Source organism: Heloderma suspectum, chromosome 2 (genome assembly GCF_057233095.1).
Source record: "Heloderma suspectum isolate Gila_16-S chromosome 2, 16-S_ref, whole genome shotgun sequence".
In the NCBI taxonomy this organism is placed as follows: Eukaryota; Metazoa; Chordata; class Lepidosauria; order Squamata; family Helodermatidae; genus Heloderma; species Heloderma suspectum.
Genome location: NC_139459.1, coordinates 360,328,413 through 360,350,941, shown reverse-complemented (window position 1 = coordinate 360,350,941; position 22,529 = coordinate 360,328,413). Strand labels below are relative to the sequence as shown.

At 46.9% G+C, this 22,529-nt stretch overlaps 1 pseudogene; it reads left to right on the top strand.

The window, feature by feature from the left end:
* Window positions 1-214: 214 nt before the first annotated feature.
* LOC146355635 (vomeronasal type-2 receptor 26-like) lies at window positions 215-22,144 on the top strand (annotated as a pseudogene).
* Window positions 22,145-22,529: the final 385 nt, after the last annotated feature.

Sequence of the window (22,529 nt, the reverse complement as noted above, 5' to 3'; positions counted from 1 at the left end):
CCATCCTCCCCAGTTCACATGTAATCACAAGCCACACCCAGGATAGATAATTAGGGAAATTGGGCAGCATGTGGCCGGCACACACATGGGTAGTTAATAAGTCACCGTGGCTTATTAACCAACCGTGCACGTGCAAACCTGGTCAGAAACTTGAGGGTTCTTCTTTGGCTTTATTTTGAGCTGGAGGAGAATTCTTCCTTCCCTCTCTGGCATGATGGATGGTGCTACCATAGCCTTGCAGGCTTCCCAGGAAGTAAACTTTGGAGATAGTGCGGGAGCCAATTCCTGCTCTTGTATCTACTGCTACAAGGTGAGATGTGTGGGGGGGGGGGTTTCAAGGCAGAGTACAGGAACAAGGAGACAAGTGCCATGGTACTCAATCGAGAGGTTGGGAGGATATGTCAGACTTTGTTCCGTGCCAAATGATGTCACTCGAAGGTGATCTACTTGTAGCTGAGTTTGGAATAAACTATTTTCAGGTGTTCGGGCCAAATCTGGCTTTGCAGAGTCCTGCCTTCAATTGATGTGGAGAGGTGATCGGCAGAGCATTTGCCATCACATAGCCACCTTCATGCTAACTGGGAGAAGAATTAGTCTGCCTCTAGAGGCTCTTTGGTGCAAGGAAGGTAGGCAGAGTTAAGCAATAATATGGGTTTATCTTAAGAATTGGGTAATAATTAAGAACCCACACACACACTCTCTCCCAGCTTTCTTCATCTATGACAGGGTGGGGAGAAGGTAGATGTGGACTAGTGGTAGATCTCTGGGTGATCTGCAGTGGATCAGCAAGGACTTCTGACTCTCACTTGTTCAATAATAGTAGCAGCAAATGACTCCCTCCTACCCGATATTATACTGCTGAAATGAAGAAAACCTGGGTTAACCAGGAGTGGGCTTGTGTGTGTGAGGACTGACTGGGTCCAGGTAGGGCTCCAGCCCTACCAGCAGACGCCTTGAATATGGGACATTCTGCATGGAAGGCAGGAGTTCCACCACTGAACTACAGCCCTTCAACTCAATAGTGCTGAATAACACATGCGAAATAGTGCTTCAGTGTCATTTTGGAGATGTGGTCCTGGCTGGGTGTTTTGGGGGAAAGATTATACAGATTCCTAGAGAACAAGTCTACTGCTAATAACAAGTCTATTAACAGTGATAGCTATATAGGGATTCCACATCTTGAGGCATTCTACCACAGAATAGGAGTTGCTGTGAGAGGCGGGTGGGGGGAGAAGATAGGGGGGCTGTGGCCAAGATCTCTTCCTTGTCGGTCTCCCAGGAAGCATCTCAGTTGAACACAGTCAAAAACAGGATGCTGAGCTGGATGGAGCCACCTTGCTCTGTTCCTGTAGGGCTCTTCTGATGTTCCTCTTCTGATGTTCTCCTTAGATAAATTCAAAGGGGAGGCTGAGTCAGTCAACAGCGATTTCCCATTGTTAAGCCTGTCAGAGCTGCCCTCTGGGAAGTTTCCTGGTGAACTTCTTTGTTTGTTTGAATATTCTGTTTGTGATGTTATTGTTGTATTTTGGTTTTACTTGGTGGCAACCTTGGAAGGATATGCATGATGAATAATTTATTTGGGGGGGCACAAAATATAAAATAGTTAATAAATAATAATACATTCGCTGAAATTGATGGTCCTTTGATCTTCTGGAACACAGCTTGTAATACTGTTTCTTAGTGTGTGTGGTGGCTTAGTTCTGGAAGCTTCTGTATTATTATTTTTTCAACGATCGTTGAACCAGACAGCCTTTATTGGCCTCCACTTCCCAGTAGGGATGGCGGAGAATTTCTCCCCGAAACTTCGGGGGGCCGAGCGCCAACGTGTTCGGCCCCCCGAACAAGTTTCGGGGAGAAATCCTCCGCCCCCCCCGCCCCCCGCCCCCCCCCGGGACGGGACTTACCTTCCCTGAATGTCCCTCCCGGCAGCGGGTCCGGCTGGCGGTTCGTCCGGTGTTCGAGCGGGGCGGGAGCGGCAGCTGGTCTTTCGACCGGCTGCCGCCCCCGCCATTGCAATCAAAGAAAAAAAAAAAACGTCCCCTGATAGGCTACGTGACGATTCACGTAGCCTATCACGGCAAAATTTGCAAAGTCAGCCGTGATAGGCTACGTGAATCGTCACGTTGCCTATCACGGGTGACTTTAAAAAAAAAAAAAAAAGTGTGTACGGATAATGGCGGCCCCCATAGGGAGCCGCCATTCCCGTTCCTTATTTGGTTGCTGTAGTCTACGTCAATGTTTACATAGACTACGGCGAAAATAAGGGCAACGCTATTTGCATTGCCCTTATTTTCGCCGTAGTCTACGTAAACATTGACGTAGACTACAGCAACTAAATAAGGAACGCGAATGGCGGCTCCCTATGGGGGCCGCCATTCGCGTACGCGCTTTTTTTTTTTTTAAGTCACCCGTGATAGGCTACGTGACGATTCACGTAGCCTATCACGGCTGACTTTCCAGATCTAGCCATGATAAGCTACGTGAATCGTCACGTAGCCTATCAGGGGACTTTTTTTTTTTTTACTTTCGTGTTCGCGGCCGGGCGAGGCGGGAAGCCTCCTCCCCGGCCTGAATTTCGGCCGGGCGAGGCGGGAAGCCTCCCCCCCCGGCCTGAATTTCGGCCGGGCGAGGTGGGAAGCCTCCCCCCCCGGCCAGAACTTCGCGGGGGGAGCAGCGAAGCGCTCCCCCCCACCGCGAAAAAGCTGCGAGAAAAGGTAAGTGACTTTCGTTCACCCCTACTTCCCAGCAGGTCGGTTGGGATCCTCACCCTCCATCCCAATGTCACTCCCATCACTGCAGGATGATACTGAAGTACTACCAGCACTTCCTGGCCTTGGCATTTGCCGTCACTGAGCTCAACAAGGATCCAACTCTCCTACCCAACGTCACACTTGGCTTCCGCATCTATGACCACAAGAACATTGTCAGAAGGATATACGTGACCATCCTCTCTCTGCTCTCCACATGGGGTCAAATGTTTCCCAATTATAAATGTGACAGGCGGGATCAACTTATCTCCGTTATTGGGGGTCTCGACTCCGAATCCTCAGGGCAGATGGCATCCATCTTGGGCATCCATAAGATCCCACAGGTAAGGCAATTCATGTGAAAACAGATATGGGGGTTCTACAGAACTCAGGAACATGGAGATGGAAATTGATCCAATCTCTGGAAACAATGCCATTGGTTATGATAGTTTTGGATGGCAAGAATGCATTGCCTTCCAAATTCTGCAATGACCTTGGTGATAATCCAGAATGAGGAATTTCAACCATCTCTTGCATAACCAATCCCACCAAATGAGTCTTTTATGTAAGAAAAGGGTTTCATTTGGGGGAAACAACAAAGATTCTCACCACACCGTGAAGACTCACAAACTAACAGGCTGCCCAAAGATTCTTTGTTGTTCTTCCTGCAAAGGACTAACATAGCTACTCCTTTGGGGATTGGGTGTAGCCCCTGTGACCCAATACAGTGTAAGATCTGTCTGTGTTTTGTGTCCAGTATTGTGGATATAATATGTTTAGACTTCAGCAGGCCACAATGTTCTGATTAGCGAGCCTGTTAAGTGTGGCATGGATGGCACTACTACAAGGTGGATCCACAGCTGGCTGGAGAACCATAGTCAAAGAGTGCTCGCCAAAGGCTCCCCGTCAAACTGGAGGGAGGGTTGTGTGGGGTGCCACAGGGCTTGGTCCTGGGCTCTGTAATCGTCAATATTTACTAATGTACTTGAGGAAAAGGTGTCGGGGGTGGGGTGGGAGGATGCTTATCAAATTATACCTTACAACACAGGACTAACATTCAAAATGCTATTGACAGGTTAAATACCAGGCTGAAAATAACAGAATGAAGTTTGACAGAGACAAGTGCAAAGTTCTCCATTCAGAAAGAGAAATCAAATGCACAGGTACAAGGTGGAGGATACCTGTCTTGACAATAGTACGTGTGAAGAGGATCTTAGCATTATAGTCAATCAAAAGTTGAATATGAATCAGCAGTGTGATGTGGCTGCAAAAAAGGCAACCGCAAGTGTAAGTTCAATCAATAGAAGTATAGTTTCTAAACCACAGGAAGTAATAGCTCCATCCTACTCTGTGTTCCCCTTCATGGATCACTGCCTTGTTGTGGCGAAGGGGCTTGCGTAACTCAGTGAAGCCATAAACTATGCCGTGCAGGGCCACCCAAGACAGACAGATCATGGCAGAGAGTTCTGACAAAATGTGGTCCACTGGAGAAGGAAATGGCAACCCACTCCAGTATTCCTCCAAGAAAACCCCATGGAACGTATCACAAGGCTAAAAGATATGACACCGGAAGATGAGCCCCTCAGGTCAGAAGGTGTCCAATATATTACTGGGGAAGAGCAGAGGGAATTTCCAAGTAGTGCCAGAAAGAGTGAAGTGGCTGGGACAAAGCAGAAAGGACACTCAGCTGTGGATATGTCTGGTGGTGAAAAGAAAATCCGATGCTGTAAATAACAATATTGTTTAGGAACCTGGAATGTAAGATCAATAAATCAAGGTAAGCTGGAGGTGGTCAAACATGAGATGGCAAGATTGAACATCAACATCTTGGGAATCAGCAAACTAAAATGGACAAGCATGGGCGAATTTAATTCAGGTGACCATCATATCTACTACTGTGAGCAAGAATCCCTTAGAAGAAATGGAGTAGCACTCATAGTCAATAAACGGGTGGGAAAAGCAGTACTGGGGTACAATCTCAAAAATGATAGAATGATCTCAGTACGAATCCAAGGCAAACCATTCAACATCACAGTAATTCAAGTCTATGCCTCAACCACTGAGGCCAAAGAAGCTGAGGTTGTTCAGTTCTATGAAGACCTACAACACCTTCTAGAACTAACACCAAAAAAAAAGATGTCCTTTTCATCATAGGGGATTGGAATGCTAAAGTAGGAAGTCAAGAAATCACCAGGATAACAGGCAAGCATGGCCTTGGTGTACAAAATGAAGCAGGACAAAAGCTAATAGAGTTTTGCCAAGAGAACATGCTGATCATAGCAAACATTCTTTTCCAACAGCACAAGAGATGACTCTAAACATGGACATCACCAGATGGGCAATATTGAAATCAGATTGATTATGTCCTTTGCAGCCAAAGATGGAGAAGCTCTATACAGTCAGTCAAAACAAGACCTGGAGCTGACTGTGGCTCAGATCATGAGCTTCTTATTGCAAAATTTCAGCTTAAATTGAAGAACGTAGGGAAAACCACTAAACCATTCAGGTATGACCTAAATCATATCCCTGATGAATATACAGTGGAGGTGAGGAATAGATTTCAGGGATTAGACCTGATAGAGTGCCTGAGGAACTATGGACAGAGGTCCGTAACATTGTTCAGGAGGCAGCAACTCAATCCATCCCAAAGAAAAAGAAATGCAAGAAAGCAAAGTGGCTGTCTGATGAGGCTTTACAAGTAGCTGACGAAAGAAGGGAAGCGAAAAGCAAGGGAGAAAGGGGAAGATATACCCAACTGAATGCAGAGTTCCAGAGAATAGCAAGGAGACACAAGAAGGCCTTCTTAAATGAACAATGCAAAGAAATCGAGGAAAACAATAGAATGGGAAAGACTAGAGATCTCTTCAAGAAAATCAGAGATCTCAAGAGAACATTTTGTGCAAAGACGGGCATGATAAAGGACAAAGAAGGCAGGGACCTAACAGAAGCAAATGAGATTAAGAAGAGGTGGAAAGAATACACAGAAGAACTATACAGGAAAAATCTGAATGTCCCTGATAGCCATGATAGTGCAGTCACTGAACTTGAGCTGGACATCCTCGAGAGTGAAGTCAAGTGGACCTTAGGAAGCATTACTAACAACAAAGCTAGCGGAGATGACAGTGTTCCAGCTGAGCTATTTAAAATCCTACAAGATGATGCTGTTAAAGTGCTGCACTCAATACGCCAACACATTTGGAACACTCAGCAGTGGCCACAAGACTGGAAAAGGTCAGTTTACATTCCAATTCCAAAGAAGGGCAATGCCAAAGAGTGTTCAAACTACCGTACGATTGCGCTCATTTCACATGCCAGCAAGGTGATGCTCAAAATCCTACAAGCTGGGCTTCAGCAGTATGTGAACCAAGAACTACCGGAAGTACAAGCTGGGTTTCGAAGAGGCAGAGGAACTAGAGATCAAATCGCCAACGTTCGCTGGATCATGGAGAAAGCAAGAGAATTCCAGAAAAACGTCTGTTTCTGCTTCATTGAATACGCTAAAGCCTTTGATTGTGTGGATCACAACAAACTCTGGCAAATTCTGAAAGAGATGGGAGTACCAGACCACCTTACCTGTCTCCTGAGAAACCTGTACGAAGGTCAAGAAGCAACAGTAAGAACCGGACATGGAACAACCGATTGGTTCAAAATTGGGAAAGGAGTACGACAAGGCTGCATATTGTCCCCCTGCTTATTTAACTTATATGCAGAGTACATCATGAGAAACGCCGGGTTGGATGAATCACAGGTCAGAATTAAGATTGCTGGGAGAATTATCAACAACCTCAGATACGCAGACGATTACCACCCTAATGGCAGAAAGCGAAGAGGATCTAAAGAGCCTCTTGTTGAGGGTGAAAGTGGAGAGTGCAAAAGCTGGTTTGAAACTCAACATTAAAAAAACGAAGATCATGGCATCTAGTCCCATCACTTCCTGGCATATAGAAGGGGAAGAAATGGAAGCAGTGACATATTTTATTTTCTTGGGCTCTAAGATCACCGCAGACGGCGACTGTAGCCATGAAATTGAAAGACTCTTGCTCCTTGGGAGGAAAGCTACGGCGAACCTAGACAGCATAGTAAGAAGCAGAGACATCACCTTGCTGACAAAGATTCGTATAATCAAAGCTATGGTTTTCCCAGTAGTAACATATGGCTATGAGAGCTGGACTATAAGGAAGGCTGAGCACCAAAGAATTGATGCCTTCAAACTGTGGTGCTGGAGAAGACTCTTACGAGTGCCCTGGACTGCAAGGAGGTCAAATCAGTCCATCCTAAAGGAAATCAACCCTGAGTGCTCATTGGAAGGACAGATACTGAAGCTGAAGCTCAAATATTTTGGCCACCTAACGCGAAGAGAAAACTCCCTGGAAAAGACCCTGATGCTGGGAAAGATTGAAGGCAAAAGGAGAAAGGGATGGCAGAGGATGCGATGGCTAGATAGCATCACCGATGCAATGAATATGAATTTGAGCACACTCCGGGAGAGAGCGGAGGACAGGAAAGGCCTGGCGTGCTATCGTCCATGGAGTCACAAAGAGTCAGACACGACTTAACGACTGAACAACAACACTCCGTGTTGGCCAGATCACACCTTGAATACTGTGTCCAGTTCTGGATGCCACACTTCAAGAAAGATTCAGACAAATTGGAATGAGTTCAGAGAAGGGCAACAACTGTGATCAAAGAACTAGAAACTAAATCCTCATGTTTAGCCTTGAATGAGAAGACTGAGCGGGCATATGACAGCATTTTTCAAGTACCTAAGGCATTGTCACACAGAAGAAGGCCACAATCTGTTCTGTATTATCCAAGGCTGTAGGACACGAAATAACAGGCTTTAGTTACAGGAAGGGAAAGCAAACAAATGCAGGAAGCACTAGGAACCTTAAAGGATATTATTACAGAGTTTCACAAAAATATTGATGAGGATGAATATATTTAACAAGTATACTGGTTTCCAACCTGTTTCAAAACTTCTTCAGAAAAAACATTCCTCAAACACTTCTTCAGACACACGTCTTTACAGTTTTCTTCTTTCAGAAAAACACTTCTTTACCATTTTTGCATTGCTGTTCTTACAGTTCTTGTTCCAGTTAGTCTCAGTTGGTTCAAGTGAACCTGTGGTTTCTAGGGATGTATGAAAGTCACTTACCTGTATCGAAATTTGATTCGCGGTGGGGGGGAGGCACTCTGTCCCTCCCCCCTGAAATTCTGGCCGGGGGGAGGCGCTCCGTCCCTCCACCCCCAAATCCTGGCCAGCCGGGACGTAAATGGTGGCGGCCGTAGCCGCCGCCATTTGTGTCCCTGCAGTCAGCCGTGATAGGCTACGCTATTTGCATTCCCCTTATTTTCACCGTAGTCTACGTAAATCTTTACGTAGACTACACGTGCCAAAATAAGGAACGCAAATGGCGGCGCCCATGGGCGCCGCCATTTGCGTACGCGTGGGGTTGTTGTTTTTTTCACTCAGCCGTGATATGCTACATAAACATTTACATAGCCTATCATGGTATTTTTAAAAAATCTAGCCGTGAGAGGCTATGTAAATCTTTACGTAGCCTATCACGTTTTTTTGTTGTTGTTGTTTTTTACTGGAAATGGCGGCGGCGGCAGCTGGTCGGAAGACCGGCCGCTGCAGCCGCCGCCACCGCCGAACCGCCGCCGAACCGCCACCGAACCGCCGCCGAACCACCGCTGCCGCCGCCGCCGCCAGGAGGATTCGCCCAAGGTAAGTCCCGTCCCAAGGGGGCGGGGGGGGCAGACCGTTTCGCCACCAATTTCGGGGGGCTGAATGCGCTGGCATTCGGCCTCCCTGAGATTCATGGCGAAATTCTCTGACATCCCTAGGTTTACCAAGAGAATATGAGTCAACTTCCTCGACAAAAGCTTCCATAGGGAGATAAATCTCAACTGATATGAATACTCCTGAACTTTAACCTTCAGCTTGAAAAGAGACTTGGCTGCTGAGACCAGAACCATTTCTTGCAGCAGCTTTCTGCAAGAAGAATGCTTGAGTTGCTGCTGCCCTTTTCTCCAGGGAGTTACCTCATATTCTCTAGGTGAACCCTGAGTTCACTTGAACCAACTGAGACTAACTGGAAAAAGAGCTGTAAGAAAAGCAATAAGAAAACTGTAAAGAAGACGTATTTGAGGAATGGTTTTCTGAAGAAGTTTTGAAACAAGCTATACACCGGTATACTCGTTAAATATTCTCATCCTCATCAATATCTTTGTGAAACTCTGTAATAATATCCTTTAGGGTTCCTAGTGCTTCCTGCATTTGTTTGTTTTCCCTTCATCTCATGGAACCTTTTCCTGTTGCTTTTTCTGAAGTTACAGCAAGGCAGATTTCAGCTGAACATGAAAACTTCCTAACTGTCAGAGCACTCAGACCACGGATTCAACTGCCTAGGGAGGTGGTGGGCTCTCCTTCCCTGGAGGTATTCAAGTGAAGACTAGACAGCCATCTGTCAGGGATGCTTTGAACTGGATTCTTGCACTGAGCAGGGGGTTGGACCCAATGTCCAAAAGCCCCCCTTCAACTCTGTGATTTTATGATTCTATGTATTGGGACACATTTCCTTACAAAATAGCTTTTGTTTCAGCCAATTGTGTCGGGGTTGCCTCCATGGCAGCCCTGACATTTGGGGTGATAAGCTTGAAGACATCATACAGTTCCACCTTATATTTTGAAACCTATTTTGAAATTCTTCCTTCAAAATCACATTTCTTGTGTCTTATGAAATGGGCTGTAGGAGTCTAGGGAAGCTTATGGCATTAAAAATGTGTTAGTCTTTCACCTGCCACAAGCCCCATTGTCGTTTTTGCTGCAACAGATTAATAGGCATAACCCTCTGGACATTCCTTCCTGCAGCTTGGTTACGGCTTGACTGACCCTGTTCAGAGGGAGAAAGGGGTATTTCCTGCCTTCTACCAGATTGCTCCTAATGAAAATATTCAATATGTTGGCTTAGTGCGGCTGCTCCTGCATTTCCACTGGAACTGGATTGGGCTGGTTTCCTACAATGAGGACAGCGGTGCTAATTTTATCCAGACCCTGACACCAATGCTGAAACAGAACGATATCTGTATGGCCTTCACCAAAATGCTAGAGCCTTCTGACAAGGTCTGATTGGTGGACAAACCACTTACTGATATGTATATTCCCAGTTCTTGGCTTCAGTCCTTAGTTATTATTCTCTTTGGGGAAAGAGAAGTTATAACCTTGTTTATTCATCACCAAGAGACCAAAGGCTCTTTTAGGAAGGTTTGGATCCTGACATCCCATTTTGAAATTGCTGCGACAGGATCCCAAATCGGCTGGCAGGATCTAAAACCTTTCCAGGGGGCTTTGCACTTCAGAGTCCACAGAAGGGACGTGCCAGAGTTCAAGCCTTTTCTCCAGGCATTAGATCCATTACGACCGCAAGGAGACGTCTTTCTCCCTCTCTGGTGGGAAACGGTATTTGACTGTCAGTTACTGGACTCGCCCCAAATGTCTGAATGGGAAATCAGAAAGTGTACTGGGAAGGAGAAGCTAGAGGAAGTGCCAGGCCAAGTATTCGAAACGAAGATGACCAGTCACAGCCACAGCATTTACAATGCTGTGTATTCTGTGGCGCATGCGTTACATGCCACATACATACTGGGATCCAAGCGTGCAAGGACGGGGGAAGCCAAGAGGCTTCTGAAGGTCCAGCCATGGCAGGTAACACCCTCCTTCAGATTTGGCTATGTTCTAAACATTGTACTGCGGACTTTTTTTAAAGGTCAGATCCTGGAAGTAAGGAGTGAGTCTTGGAGAAGGGCTATGAGTCCATCCTGAAGATCCCGAGGAAGACATTCCCCACAGATATTCTTCCATGGCCATGATTTCCCTTAAAGAGCAACAGGAATTCAGTAAGGAGCAGTGGAGCTTTATCGTGATTCTGTACGACTTATGTATTTACAGTTATGACTACTGTAAGTTATGACTACTTGATTTATGAGAGAGGAATCAAGCGAGTCCCCACAACACACAGCCCTAGGCTATGAAATCATATTTCCCACCCCCAACGCAAAAAATAAAATGACACGCAGACCCCTAGGCTCCTTTGTGCCAGCTAGCTGTAAACCTCAGAGATGTTGGTCTCCCGCCTGGTTTGAACCAATCTCCTATAGCCCCTACCCAAAGATCCCAAGTGTCTTGTGGCAGGCAGATGCCAGCTCAGCCCCCTCCTGCTGTCAAAACAAAACAAAAACAAAACCCTGTTTTGAACAGGCTTGGCAGTGGCACAGGGTGTGGATCCTGTCATCAGCCAGCCCGCTGCTCAACGACTCCCCCTCCCTGGCCTGCACACCAGGAGCGCTGGTGGTGGATGGCAGGGCCTGGGGCCCACCACAGCGCAGACCGCTAATGCGAAGCCCTTTTCACCACCCCGAACGTGGCCAGCTTACAGCTCCCATGCTGGGCTAGTCTTGGTGCCATGTCCCCGAGATCCCTTATGGGAACCCCCACCGTGGGGAAGCAGGGAAGCCAACCCCCCTCCCCATCACCCACGGACCCAGCTTTTGCGTTGCCCTTATTTTCGCCGTAGTCTATGTAAATCTTTATGTAGACTACCCGTGCCTAAATAAGGAACGCAAATGGCGGTGCCCATGGGCGCCGCCATTTGCATACGCGCTTTTTTTTTCCAAAGTCACCCGTGATAGGCTACGTAACGATTTATGTAGCCTATCACGGCTGACTTTGAAAATCTAGCTATGATAGGCTACGAAAATCGTTACGTAGCCTATCACGTGTTTTTTTTTCCCCATAACTTTTTTATTTCGCGGCCGGGGACACGGGGCGCTCCTCCCAGGCCAGAATTTCGGCGGCGAGGGATGGGGCACCTCCTCCCCACCAAGAATTTGGGGGGGAGAACCGAAGCGCCTCCCCCCCACCATGAGGCAAGCTGCGGGACCAGGTAAGGGACTTTCGTCCATCCCTAATTCCTGATGAGCAAACTAGCTCAAAGTGGGCTAGAGGAAACAACGATCCGGTGGATCCACAGTTGGCTACAGAATCGGACTCAAAGAGTGCTTATCAATGGGACCTTCTCCAACTGGGGAGAGGTAACGAGTGGGGTACCGCAGGGCTCAGTCCTGGGCCCAGTGCTCTTCAACATTGTTATTAATGACTTGGAGGAGGAGGTGCAGGGAATGCTGATCAGATTTGCAGATGACACAAAATTGGGCAGGATAGCTAATACTTTGGAAGACAGAAACAACATTCAAAGTGATCTGGATAGACTGGAGCGCTGGGCAGAAAACAACAGAATGACATTTCATAGGGATAAATGCCAAGTTCTGCACCTCGGAAAAATAAACCAAATGCACAGTTACAAGATGGGGGATACGTGGCTGAACCACACGACAAGCGAGAAGGATCTTGGAATTGTTGTCGTTCACAAGCTGAATATGAGCCAACAATGTGATGTGGCTGCAAAGAAGGCCAATTTGGGCTGCATTAATAGAAGCATAGCTTCCAAATCCTGGGAAGTACTAGCTCCCCTCTACTTAGCACTGGTTAGGCCTCATCTGGAGTACTGTGTCCACTTCTGGGCACCACACTTTAAGAAGGATGCAGACAAACTGGAGAGGGTTCAGAGGAGGGCAACAAAGATGATCATGGGACTGGAAACAAAGCCCTATGAAGAGAGACTGAAAGAACTGGGCATGTTTAGCCTTGAGAAGAGAAGACTGAGGGGAGATATGATAGCACTCTTCAAGTACTTGAAAGGTTGTCACAGAGAGGAAGGCCAGGATCTCTTCTTGATCATCCCAGAGTGCAGGACACAGAATAATGGGCTCAAGTGACAAGAAGCCAGATTCCGGCTGAACATCAGGAAAAACTTCCTGACTGTAAGAGCAATATGACAATGGAACCAATTACCTGGGGAGGTGGTGGGCTCTCCCACACTGGAGGCCTTCAAGACGAGGCTGGACAGCCATCTGTCAGGGATGCTCTGACTTGGATTCCTGCATTGAGCAGGGGGTTGGACTCGATGGCCTTGTAGGCCTCTTCCAATCCTACTATTCTATGATTCTATGATCTCACTCCAGTGGGTCCACCCCTTTGGCCCCTCCACCATCAAAGCACTGACTGGCTCAGCAGCCCTCTCCTGGGAAGGCGCCGATGTTGCTGGTGTGCCAGTCTCCTCATCAGCCTTTTCCCCCTTCGCTGCCGGCCTGCACCCCCCCCCCCCATCACGATTCCCTCGTAAGAGGGGAACTCGGCTTAGCATTTATGGAAGATGGAAAACTTGGATCTCTACAGGAGAGGTTTGGAAGTTTTATCTCTGTCAAGAATAGGAGAACTGGACTGACTTTTAAAGATGCTATTTCCTGCTTGACAGAGGAATGCAAAGAACAGAAGCTCCTTGTTAATCCTCAGGCATCTGGATCAAATATCCTAGTGAGTGGAAAGAAGAAGAGGAGAAAAGACCCACCCAGGGAAAGACTCAAGAACTAGTCACCGCACTGTGTTGACTGTGATGGCAAAGGGCATTTTGGAAGGGACTGCCCTTCACCTAGCAACAAGAACTCCCACCCCTCAACCACCTCGCTCTCAAAATTTGAAACAAAGAGAACCAAATTGGCCTGAGAAGCAAGTTTTTAAAATGCTGGAACAAGATAAAGTAATTTCCTTTTCAAAGATCTGGATCACAGATAGTGGACGCACTAGCCACAGTACATTTTTCAGTGAATTTTTTGATAAACGTAGCGAAAGTGACTATGGAAAAGTCCAAACAGCAAATGGGGAAACTATGAAGATTCAAGGCCCAGGGAGTGGAGTATTACAATGCCAATTGCCTGCTAACAATGTTGCAAATATAGCAAATGATGTATTGTTTATTCCTGAGTTGAACTGCAACATGCTAAGTGTGTCTGCATCAGACTAAAGAGGTTTTGCAACAGCCTTTGGAGACAAAAAGTGCACAGCAGGCAAAACAATACTTTACATGAGCAAGTATTTGAAAACGGAGGTGTCTATGCGTTAAGTCTTTCAGGTCAGCAAGCGAACGAGGGCCAAGTGCGTGGAGATTAAAGCAGCCTGCACTTCTGGCACAAAAGACTTGGACACAGAGATACAAAGGTGATCTTGGAGCTGCAGGACAGAAACCTTGCAGCAGGTATCAAGGTAAAACAAACTGATGGTGATAGTACATCTAAGTGCATATGCCGTATAAAGGCAAATGGGATCAGGCCCTCCTTTCCAACTTGAATTGAAAAGGGAAGAATCAAAGTGCCCGATCTCGTGCAGAGTGACCTCTGTGGGCCAATCGGTGTGCCCCCACTGGGGAAGAATAGAAACGTCTTAATATTTGTGCATGACTTCTCAAGATACTGTGCAACGTATCTACTGAAGGAAAAGAGTAGAACACACAACAAGCTGAAGAAATACGTCTCCACTGTCATCACCACATTTGGAAAAAGGCCTCAGGCACCGCAATCAGACACTGGTGGTGAGTATATTTTGCACCACGCCCCAACGTTCCTGAAAGGACAAGGCATACTGCACAGGAGGGCGTACACTCCTGAGCAGAATGGCACTGCTGCGAGGAAGCTGAGATCTCTCCTGGAGATGTCAAGTCATATGCTGACAGATGCAGACCTACCTGACAGATTATGGGGAGATGCTATGACAGCAACCTATCTCCAGAACAGAGGCCAGCAAAGGGCACCACACAGACCCCCTTTCAGCTATGGCACAATAGAGCCCTGGATATGGAACACGTCAGAGTATTTGGCAGCAAGGCCTCTGCTTATATACCAGAGCAAAAGAAGCAGATGTGAGATGCCAGACCAGAAAGGGACTGTGTTAACTGGCTGTGGTCCAGGAACCAAAGGGTACAGAGTGATTAATTTAAAGACAGGTGAAGTCAGCCCAAAGCACATGATCTGTTTTGATGAACAAAATAGAGCTGACCAGAGAGGAACCGTGTGAGACAGCTCACAGAAGACTGATGACTGATACAAGTCCCTCTCTAGTGCACTGGAGTACAGAACTGGGACAACAGAACCCTCCTACCAGAAGCACATGCTGAACCAAAGATGGAGCAAGAAGATGAGGTAGATGATGCTGGAGGCGAACCAGAGACCAAGGGAAGCAAAACTGAAGAAGGGGATGGAGATGTTGGGACAGATGTGCTGGAAGATACTACGACATGGATCAGATTCTAGAACCAGCTCTCAGATGCTCATCACGACCTAACAAAGGCATACCAGCTCAACCCTTGTCCTACCCCGCAGGGTCGGCACCACCCAATGAACCGTCAACTTGGGAGGAAATTGAACAAATGCCAAAGGCGGAGGCCAGCCGAGGGAGGGAAACTGCCCAAGAGGGAATACAAGCCCTGCACAAGAACAAGGCATGGATGCTAACTTAAACAAGGAAGTGAGAATAAAAGAATTAGGAAATGCAATTTCCTATTTAGGCATTCAGTTGGAAAGAGAAGAGGGTGGTTCCTTCCTGTCTTCTCAGTCAAAGGCATAAGATTATTGAACTTTTGGAGATGTCAGGGCTCAAAGATGGCAGCACCAATTGAAACTTCCTCAAGATGGAAGAGGAAAGTGAACTTCTGCCAAACAATAGCAAATACAGCATAGCAATAGGTAAACTCCTGTTCTTAACCACTATAGCAACCGATTCAGATTATGGAAGACAACCAGAGCTGTATCAGACTTTCTCCAACTGAGAAAATTCAAGCATGAACCAAGCATGTGGAGGTAAAGTACCAGTCAGTGTGCAACTTAACAGAACAAGAGATGCTTGAGATGAGCTACTGTCAAACTGCAGGAATAACAACAGACTTAGCCAACCCACTACCAAGACAATGCTTTGAGAGTCTGTGGCTCAAGGTGAAGCATCCAGACTCTTGCATTCAACACTGAGAAGGGGTGTTGGGAATATTGCAAGCTCATCTGCCAGTCACTGGGAGGGGGCAGTGTTGCAGTTAACTAGTTAAGGCGTGGGGATTTGGGGCATAGCTAGCGTTCGAACTTCTATAGCCTACTTTGTGGTTTTCTGTACTCCTCCCCTTCCTTCCCCCTCCCTCCCTCTCTCTCTCTGACATGCTCCATATGTTTGCTCTCTCTCTCCTGACGTGTTGTAGAACACAAAGAAATGGACTGGACAAACTTTGTCTGAAACTGTACCTGCATTTTTATGCAAGAAACTGTGAGTGAACAATTTTACCTTTCCTTCACTAACGGTGTTGTCTCTCTTTTATGGAGTGTAGATGTGGGACTGATAAATGCTCTTTGTGACATCGGACCCCCCAGCAGGCTGCACTGACCCTTGTGTCTGCTGAAAATTCTAAATAAATACATACGTACATACGTACATACATACAAGATAACCCCTGTAGTGGCTATGGAGTATAAAAAGAGATGAACAAGCTAATTTTGACCCTTTGGGTGTTCCGTGGCCAGTACAGACACCTTTTCCTTTTCAAAGAGAATGTTTATTTTTACTGAATTCAGTGGGTAGCGGGGGCTACATGTTGCTCATTGACCATGTGTGGCCCACCCCTGAACTAAACTATGAAGCTCAGATGAATACCATCTCCTTTCTTGATGACCACCACAGCATGTTAGAAGACCCCAGACCCCAGTCACAGTCAGAGCCCATCACTCTATTCACTCAGCGTCTCTTTCATTTCAGATTCTTGTCCCCTTGAGGAACATCCAGTTTAACAACAGTGCTGGAGATGAAGTCTCTTTCATGGGAAATGGCAAGAGATATGATATCCTGAACTGGGTCTTCTTCCCAAATGAGACTTTTGCTCCTATGGAAGTTGGATGGATAGACCCAGGGGCTCCCCCAGGCAAAGACTTCAGCATTAACTCAGAAGCAATCATGTGGGCTACAGAGGTAGGGTTGAAGTGAATGTTCTGGGCTCATGTGGGAACTACAGAATGTTGCCGTTGTGTCCCTTGATGTCTTTCTAGGTAAGTCCACCTACTGAGCCCAGGGAGGGGTTGCTGCCTTGTGGTAAAGTACTTGCTTTGCATGCAAGTGTCACAGGTTCGGTCCTGGAATCTCCAGCTAGGGCTGGGAAGTCATCTGGCACTTGCTTTCCTCGTTCCTCTTTACTCAGCGTTTTATTCAAAATCACAGCCTCACCACTTTAATGGAGTGGATGAGGGCCAAAATCTGTAGTTCAACCAAGGCTCCATCTACATGGGCCATTTGCCCCAGTGCTGCTTGGAAGGGAAGATCTTTGCGACAGACGGCGCTGTCCCCGGTCATGGTTATCAGAGAGAAATCCGGGTTTTCTCAGAGTCCATTTGCTGCAAAGTTTCCACTTGCTCTGGGTTCACTGCGAGGGGTTGAGCTGTCTGCCGCTTCCTTGGACTGAGATCAACAGCATCCTTAATGATGCCCCTCGTCCTTCGCAGCTCCGCAGGCACAGGGGCATGGAGAAGTGGGCTGGTGGAAGGGGCAGTAGCCTGGAGCAGGGGGAGAGCAGAGGGGCAGACCTGTCTCCCGGGAAGTAACTCATCGCCTTCAGTTCCACGTCGCTGCCTCTCTCACTTTAAGCATAGAGCTGGAGAGTGGAGACATTCAGCTGCAACGGAATGCAGCTGAGAAACGCTGCCTGCCGGTGGACTCAAAACTGCGCAGTTGAGAAAGGGTGGGTGATTTCTATAAACATGTACTCAGAAGCGCTTCACTGAGCCTGTGTTGTGGGGAGGGGGGGAGCCTGTTGCCTGGACAAGTAAGAGACCACGTCCTACTCACTCTCTCCTTCTCCCCAGCTCCACACTCTCTGCTCCCAGCCTGGGCTCAATCTCCTGCCTGCCCACCTCAGAAATGCATATGCAGGGTTTGTTATGAACGTCTACTCGCAAGCAAGTCCTACATGCGAGTCGCGCACCCTCCTCCCCAGCTCTGCGCTCTCTGCTCTTCCCGGCTTGGGAAGCCCGCTTTGACCCTCCCCTCTACCGCCCCCATTGTTAATTCGCAGTGCTAATATCGCGCCGCTCCGACGGAACAAACAATGAAATCGGCGCCATGTGGATGCGGCCCCAGAGAAGATGCAGATACTACTGGCAGGTGGATTATTTGCCTTCAACCCGTTCTGAATGAGCTTGTGTCTAAGTGACCAAGTTTGTAGATCGGGGGTGCTTGAAGTTCCAACTTGGTCCCTAGAGGCAAACGTGTCTTCTATGGCATGGAGTGCCTTTTAGTAGGGGTGTACGACACCCACTCACCAGTCCACTGGGGGTCTGCGGGGGGGAGGCGATCTGTGCCTCCCCCCAGAATCCTCCCCAGCCGGCTCCGCTGTGCAGCGAGTCTGCGGAGCCGCCAACTGGGTCCATCTGCAGCCAGAGTTCTGTCCGCTGCCGGTCTGTGGACGCAAATGCAGTCCGGCATAGTGGACACCATTTGTGTCCCTGCTCTTTGCCATGATAGGCTATGTAAAGATTTATGTAGCCTATCACAGCAAAAAGCAGGGACGCAAATGGCTTCCGCTACGCCGGACTGCATTTGCTCACTGCCCCTGGTACTGGAAGTAGCACATAGCCATCAAGACTAGGAGCCATTAATAGTCCCTTCCTTTGGCAATTTGTCTAACCCATTTTAAAGCCATCCAAATTGGTGGCCATCACTACATCCTGTGGTAGCAAATTCCATAGTTTAACTCTCCGCTGTGCGAAGAATTCCTTCCTTTCAAACTGCTGCTTGTTTTATTTTTAACCATACTTTTAATTGTATGCTTTAAAACAACTCCTTCCCACACTTTAGCTGCTTGGAAATTTACTTCATCTTCTAAAAATTATTTTGAATGATTGCTGCTGGGGTTTTTGAAATTTTCGCAATGCTTTTACTACATTTCATCATTAATTTAATTGTATTTGCCTTTATTATGTGTCACCCTGAGAGCTTTGGCTCTTAGTCAACTCATATATTTTATGAAAGGAAGGAAGGAAGGAAGGAAGGAAGGAAGGAAGGAAGGAGAGAGAGAGAGAGAGAAAAAGAAAGAAAGAAAGAAAGAAAGAAAGAAAGAAAGAAAGAAAGAAAGAAAGAGGACTGGAATCTTTTTTTCAGTTTATGTGGCAGTGACAGAGCTCCTCCTTTGCATGGTGAAAGTCCCAGGTTCAATTACTTGTCTAAAACTCTGGAAGCATCTGCCAGCCAAAGGAAACAATCCTCAACTAGATGGACTTGTTATAAGGCAGCTTACTATGTGCCAAGTTCTGTCTCACTATAGATTTTGGGTGAGCCTCTGTTACTATATTTGCAGATACCTAGAAGAGATTTGGCCCTCCAAAGTGGTGGCTCTATTCACCATGCAGTGGGAAACTCCACTGACCAAGCCCTGTTTTCTGCAATTCCTGTCATGTGGGAAACCTCAACTATTCCCTTTTAGAAGCCTCCCTCAGCAAGATGTGTGGAGAGGTGCTCTCCAGGGCATCAGAGGAAAGTTCCAGAGGGGAAGCCGATTTGCTGCTACGAATGCGTCCATTGTCCAGAAGGGACCTTTTCTAATCGAACAGGTAGCTGAAACACAAAGAGCTTTATTTAAGTGTGGATAGGGATGTACAAATTACTTACCTGCCATTCCAGTGGGGGGGCGGGGGAGGCGATCCATCCCTCCCCTCGGAATCCTCGCTGGCCAGCTCCGCTCCACAGCAATTTCACAGAGCCGCCGGCTGGCTCCAGAGCACTAACGATATGGCCACCATTGCCATATTGCTGGCTGGGCTGAGTGACTCCGGGCACAAATGGCGTCTGATATGCCATTTGCAGCCGGAAAGCCCTTCGTTTAAGCTAAATGCAGCCATTTACAGCTGTATTTAGCTTAATCTAATTGCTTTCTGGCCGCAAATGGCATAGCAAAGACCATTTGCATCTGGAGTCAGTCAGCCCAGCCAGTGATACAGCACTGGCGGCTGTATCGCTGGCGCTCCGGAGCCGGCCAGCGAGGAGGATCCCGCTCCACGCAGGTCTGGAGGGAGGCGGAGGGAGGTGGGGCTGTTCCGCCATGGACTCCGGAGGCCAGATTCAAAAGAATCTGGCCTCATTGGAGTCCATGGCGGAATTCTCTAACATCCCTAAGTGTGGAACATACTAGGACAAGAACGGGATAGGAAAGCTGCAGATCATGCATGAGGGGCAGAGATGCCATTTTCTCTATGGATAAAGTTCAGCTTGGTTTGCAAATCAGTACAGTTTTATTTATTTGCAAAGTAGTCATAGTTTTCATCTATATCATCATCAACAAGTCAGTAAATCATCATCAAGTCAGCAACTCCTTGGTTCAAGAACTCTCCAGTCCAGTATCTGTTGGAGTTCCTTTCATATTCACATAACCAACACTTTTCTTGTATTTGCCTGTATGCCTCTACTGGTTATGTTCCACCAGGAGACACACTGCTTCCTAGAGCAACCCTGGAAATGAGCCAAAATGCTTGCTTCCAGAATGGGTGAGCAGCAGAGCTCCCTTCTGCGAGCTCTGCTGACCTGATCCTATTCTGGAAGTCAGCATTTCAACCCGTTTCCAGTCCCTTTAGGAAGCACTAGATTCCCATTGTGCTGGTGGTGGGTCCAGCTGCTGTGCAGTCAGCATTGGATACTGCTCATGGGTTTGATCCAGATTTACTTATATTTCAATGTGTCTATTCTATGGTGCATAACTGGATCCAACCCTGAGATTGCAAAGTCATCTGCTTTGGCATCCGGCCCCAAAGCTTTGGGGATAGTTTTGATTAAAGGCTCAGGACACTGATGAGGCTGGCATTTAGGGGAACGATCAGGCCATGATACCCCAGTACCAAACAGATTGCCCTTTTTCCTATAACATCTTCTATAGCTTGTCCCTCAGCCTCTGCACTGACTCATGTCCTGGAGGGTGGAGTGTTGTTCATAATCTGAAGATAATCAAAGATATTTATTTGTTCGTTTGTTTGTTTGCTCATTCAGGGGGCACTGGAGATACTGGTTCATTTTCTAGTTACAGAAGTCGGTCTTTTCCCCCCTTGTAGAATATTTAACATGGGGTTCATAGAGGACTCTGTCATGGTTCTTTATATTTAATGTGGTATGAAACTTTTCAGACTGCCTTCTTAAGAAAAGTTGCTGAAGCTGAAAGAAGGGCAATCAAAGGGCAATTGTACTTTGGGGTGTACAGTTGCAAAATTGATAACTCCATGTCTTTCTTTGTGGGCTGAACTGGCCACCATATCTGTGTCACGTTTGAGATACTTCAGTAGATGGTTGGTCTTCCTGGTAACGATCACGTGGCATAATACCCCACTCCAGTCCCAAACAGATTGCTTTTGTCATTGTGCTTTGTACCCTATTTTCCAGCCTTTCTACCAATGCCTGTCCTGAAAGGATAGTTCATATTCTGAAGAAAATATCATTTCTGTACTTATTTGCTCATTCGTTGTGGCATGAAGTGGCTAACACAAAAAGAAAATGTGTCATCTTTGAGATATTTCAGTAGTTGTTGTTCATTCCAGATGCAGATCACTGTGCCTCATGTCCAGAAGATCAACACCCAAACAAGAGCCAAGACCAGTGTATCCCCAAGAAGATCCACTTCCTTTCCTGTCAAGAGCCACTGGGCTACATTTTGGCTTCTCTGGCTCTTTTCCTCTCTCTGATCACATCTCTGGTGCTGGCAACCTTCATTACACACCATGACACCCCAATCATCAAAGCCAACAACAGAGACCTCACCTACGTCCTCCTCATCTCCCTCCTGCTCTGCTTCCTCTGTTCCTTCCTCTTCATCAGTCAGCCCACAAAGGTCACCTGTCTTCTCCGACAAGCTGCTTTCAGCATCACTTTCTCTTTCGCTGTTCCTTCCATTCTGGCAAAAACTGTCACAGTGGTTCTGGCCTTCATAGCCACCAAGCCAGGAAACATGGCCAGAAAACTCTTGGGGAGACAACTGACAAGCTCCATTGTCCTGGTTTGTCCTCTCATCCAAGGTGTGATCTGTGCTGCCTGGCTGGTGACCTCTCCCCCATTCCCAAACTCGGACTTCCATTCCCTGGATGGAGAGATCATAGTGGAATGTAACGAAGGCTCGGTCACCATGTTTTACACTGTCTTGGGCTACATGGGCTTCCTTGCTCTCATCAGCTTTGTGGTGGCATTCCTGGCTAGGAATTTGCCTGATGCCTTTAATGAAGCCAAGTTTATCACCTTCAGCATGTTGGTGTTTTGCAGCGTTTGGGTCTCCTTTTTGCCAACCTACCTGAGCACCAAGGGGAAGTCCATGGTGGCTGTGGAGATCTTCTCCATCTTGGCCTCTGGTGCTGGACTCCTGGGCTGCATCTTTCTCCCCAAATGTTACATTATCCTCCTGAGGCCCGATCTCAATTGCAGAGATCATCTCATAAGAAAAAAATAATACGTGAATCATATTCTTTAGAACATTCCCTGCTAATTCATTTCCCATCCAATCAACCATATTTCCCCTTCATATTTATCGATATAGGAGTTAGCTTGATCTTGTCTGTTTTATTTAAAATGAAAAAAATAGTTTTGTGTCCACGATTTCTGTGTGTCTCTTTTTTGCGCGATGCATTTATTTTGACTAAGCAGTTCTAAAACTCCATATGGAGACATCATGTGGACTTTTCTCATGTGTGTCTTGAAAGTCATGAGGAGGTAGTCATTAGTCACACATTTGAGATGAAAGAAGCAGTAGAGTCTTTAGAGAGACATGTGACAAGATTTACTGTAAGCCTGCAGACTGTTCACATTCTGTTTTAACTCGCTAAGTGCCTAGATAT